The sequence below is a fragment of the Antechinus flavipes genome, chromosome 2, assembly GCF_016432865.1.
Source record: "Antechinus flavipes isolate AdamAnt ecotype Samford, QLD, Australia chromosome 2, AdamAnt_v2, whole genome shotgun sequence".
NCBI classification, from domain to species: domain Eukaryota; kingdom Metazoa; phylum Chordata; class Mammalia; order Dasyuromorphia; family Dasyuridae; genus Antechinus; species Antechinus flavipes.
In genome coordinates this window covers 617,548,687-617,553,507 of record NC_067399.1, presented here as the reverse complement: position 1 = coordinate 617,553,507, position 4,821 = coordinate 617,548,687, and positions in this window count along the sequence as shown.

Below are 4,821 nucleotides of genomic sequence, written 5' to 3'. Positions count from 1 at the left end.
TCTAATAATAGCAATACCGTCACTCAATGTTAAATTGCCAGCAGCTGTGAAGAATCCCGTCTGTAGTAAGGAGGGAAATGGGCAAGAATGAAAATTAAAGATTTTTTGAAGCTAGAATTTAGTTCTCTGAAAGTCTGAAACCTAAAACTCAGAATTCTGAGATGTTCCTTTTGCCCCTACAAATCCAATTTTAAACCTAAATGTGAAGGACTTCAAATACCAGGCTAGAGTTTGGAATTTATTTGGTAGGTAATGAGAAAGTTTTAAGCAAAAAACAAAACAAAACAAAAACCTGACCAAAGTAGTTCCATAGGAATATTTGTATACAATGTGCCCCAAATTTGGTAACAGTAGTATACAGAGTATTTTGGAGATAAGAGAAATTAGCTATAGGACTACCTAGAAGGTAACTATAATTATCTAACTATGAAGTAACAAGGGTGACAACTAGGTCAATGTTAGTAGGAATGATAGGGAAGGGTAGATAGGAGAGAAATTATGAAAGAAGAAGACTCAGTGTCTAATGGAATATGAAGAGTAACATGATGGAAATTCAGGGAAATGTTTTCATGACTGGGATTTGGGGACTCACTAGGCTTGATCAGACCCCACAGATTGAAAGGAAAGGTGAGGGATATAATAATTACTATATGTTTATCACTACTAATCATTCCCTGCGTCTGAGTTATGGAGCCAGTCTACTCCAGAAAGACATTAGCCAAAGAAACTGGCTATAATACATTTAATATATGTTCGTATTGCAAAATAACCAAGCCTTTGTTCTCATTGGCATTCAGAGCTGAGTTCCTCCATTAACCTAGGCCATTTTTGCTTAGGATCCTCAGTCATTATCTTTGTACCCCAAGTTTTTACTTCTCTTAGACATCCACTTTGCCCTTGGAAGAGGGTGATTGGGGTTTTCAAGTTTTTGGAGCACTACCATGTGAAAGGAAGGATCAGACTTGTTCTGCTTAACCCTAGAAGAAAAATGGGTACAAGCTTTCAAGAGGCAGATTTAGACTTCATATTAAGGAAAGGAAATTCCTTACAATTAGAAATCTCCAAAAGTAGAAGCCAGCTCAAGAAATCAAAGATTCATAGCACCAATGGTTGGACAGCTGCTAGTATTTAGAATGCTTTGAACTAGAGGACCTCTGATGTCTTTCCCTTCCTACTCTGAAATCCTGAAATAATTGAATTAATAATATTAAATTATCAAAAATTAATCTGTCAACTAAAACAAAAATGCTTTGAGCTATTACTATGAGTAAAACAGGTGTCTTGTAAGGGAAAAACTGAAAAGATTCAAGGAGGAGAAAGAATGTTTTGTTCTTTTTTTAAGGGAAAATTACAACAAAAATGTGGCAACAAACATGGAATGAAAAAAGATTTGACATGTAGTCAGTGTAGGAAATAGTCATACCAAAAATGTTTTAGTTTGGTTTGTTAATGCTACCATTTTAGAACTATGCACTCATTTTGAAATTAATGTTCACAGACATTTAATCAAGTAAACTGTTTTACCCATGAACTTCAGATTACTTTAGGAATTTGGGAAAACACATAATCTTTTCTTTAGTGGGAGAAACTCAGGCTCAGAAAAATGCAGCATTCTCTAGTTCCCATTTCCAGTTTTGTATAATTAGCAAATTTGACAATAGCACCTGTCTTCATCCAAAGCCTAAATAAAAATAATTATTTAGATAAGGCCAAGGGGGAAGTCCTGCAGCATCCCATTAGAAACCTTCCTCTGGACTTATATCAATATTCAGTTGCTCCTTTTATTCAACCAGCTTTAAATCTACCTAATTAAACAACTATTTGTCATTTGTTTCAAATTGTTTGATATCTTGATGGGTTTTATGAAATGTTTCACTAAAATTCAAATATACTTTGTGATGCTTTTCTTATCTAGTGATTGCATGAGGCCTTTTCTGATTTTCCCATTTTTAATGACTTCTCAAAATTATTTTGTACATTGTGTATTGTGAAGTCCGAGTTAGCTCCCTGGAGGCCTCAGAATCAGCCAGAGTCAGGATAAACAAAAGTCCTTGGTCTTTAGGGAGAGAAGTGAAGGGAATAGACAAGGGAGAGCCATAAGCTCTCCATAATCTCCCTTCTCTCCATCCACCTCCAAAGTGACTCTGGCTTGTCTCACTCCACCCCCTAATCCCGCCTTACAATTCTCTTAACTCCAAGCACTGAGTGAGCATTAACTGTGAGAAGAGAAATTCCAAACATGCTAATAGTTATTGTCCAATAGGTAATTAGCCTTAAGTGCTTCGTTGTCTGATTCAAGTGCACCTATTCAGTTTCAGCCCTTTACAATGTATAGTTTGTACTTAATTATCTGTGTGCATGTTGTTTCCCTTCCCACTTCCCCGAATAGAATATAAACTTCTTGAGGGCAGGAATTGATTTAATTACTCGTATATATGAAGTATAGTAAGCATGTTATAAAGATGGAAGAAAGATAATTAACTGTTGGTTAATAGTGCTTGTCATTTTTCTTTCTAAATGCCCCTATTCAGCCCTTTAATAATTTATTCTCAAATCTTTTGAACAATGATTTGTGCAGCTTGAAAATTCTACCTTATTCACCACTTTGAAAATTGATCCAGCATTTATTTGTTTTGAGTCCCATGTGTCTGCTGTGCTCCATGACTTCCTCAAAAATATCTGCCAAATATATTCTTGGAGTATACTTTCAGTGCCTTAGATATCATTTGTCTGGGTCAGGTGACTCGAGATCATTAAGGACAGCTTGAGCTTCTCTTTCTGTCCATCCCCTTCCTCATTTATCTCGAGTTTCAATTACCTCTTAATGATTTTAATTCTGTCCTCTTTTTGAACATCATTCTCTTTGTGAGACAAGTGAGATATAAATTGAGTGATTCTGCTTCTTCTGGGTCATCTGTTCTCATTAGCCCACCCCCCAACCAAAGCTCATTCTCTTTCCTCACCCTATCATGGCCTTCCAAGTCTTCCTCCAAAGGGGACTTTGCCATTCAGTCATGAATGTCTCTGTAAGCTTAAAATCCAACCTTGCTGTGTGCTGGACTCAAGCACTCACACACCCCTATCCATTCAGCTTTTAATTAGTGACCCCACAGTAGACTTGCTCCTTCCATCAGACTCCAGGGACCTGCTCTCCATTTCAAATCTTTTTTTATTAAACCCTCCAGTGTTTACAGTTGAAAAACAAAGTATGATTGCTAAAAGCTTTTAAGCCAAAATGTGCTCTGCCAAAGCCCCTAGATTCTCAGTCTGATTCCCTGTTTAACATCAATTCATAATGGCCATTAGATCCTGTTTCTTCTGAAAGGGACTTCAGAGACCTTCTTGTTCCACTCTACTGTCTTACAGATAAAGAAACTGAGACCCAGGGAAATTATGTGACTTAGCCAAATACTCTCACTACTCAAATGAGTAGTGATCATTAAAGAGGGGATATAAAGCTCTCAGAGCCTCTGATTCCAGAGGCAGTGCTCATTCTATTCCAGTCTATTTATAATTTATCCCCTATGGCTTATAAACAACGTTGCTTGAAAAACTCCAGGACATACAGAAGATTTGATCTGACAGTATAATTATTTTCATCCTCTTTCTCTACTAATATCTAAATAAGCCTCAATGTAATGAGACACATCAATTTGCATGAAACTTGTTCAAAAAATTTTTGACATTAATTCGGAGGGTATTCCCAGTCATACAATTGTTTAGTTGGTCATTAATACTACAAAGTTTATTCATTCATGCATTGTTTTGTTAGGCACACGTGACAACACAGTATACCCTAGTTTAAAAGAACAGCTTTCATAGAGGAGGGACGTTGTGCTTATAAATCTTCATCAGACCAAACTTACATGGCATTCACTTTCAAATTTTTGTTCTTGTTCTTCCCACTTATAAGAGGAGTGTTATAGTGATTAGAGAGCCAGCCAACAAAACCTGGATTCAAATTTTGCTTTAAACATTTGCTGACTCTTGAACCCTGGAGAAGAACCTTAACCTCATGATGTCCAATTCTTAACTACTACAGAAAGTGTTGCTATAAATATTTTAGTGATTCTTTGATTTTAAAATATTAAAATGCTTTTACTAGAGAAATTTATCATTAAGTTTAGGGTGAACTTAGCATTTGACACAGTATTTGGGACATAAGAGATGCTATGTGAATATTTATTATGAACTGGGTATCTAAGCTAAACCCAAAACACAGGGAGGAAGCCAAGCTGAGAATCTTTCATAAGCCTTTGAAAAATAAAGTCCATGTTGCGAATATTTCAGTCAACAAAGTATATCTACCTAGTGGAAGAGTTTGGCAATGGATGACCAAGATTCTGGGTAAAATAGAATATTCCCATTCTCCCAGTCAACGTCACTCCCATTTTTCTTATTAACAGGGTTTGTTCCAAAGCTTAGCATGAAGATTTGAATCTGTTAGGGACTGGGCTTTAGGAACTATAAACTTCTCTACATTAAAGCTGCACTGGGTACAGCAGGGAAGGAAACTAGCACTTATTCCTGGTATAAAAGATGGTGCTATTGGCCCATGCTGTTTTCATCATAGTCTTACCTGGCTATATGACCTTTAGTGAGTGGGAGGGACAGTGCAACAAAGGGTCCAGGAAAATTAATCCCCAGTGATGCAAAAGAGGTTTCAGTGGAACAAATTAATAAAGAAAGTATGAAGTCACAGTGATTTGGCCAAGAAAAGAGTCTGAGAGCATACAAGAACTTGGTTACTGGTTCAAACTGCTGAAAAGGGAACAGATCAGTGGTATCTACTTAAAAAAACAAGCAAGGACATTATCTACT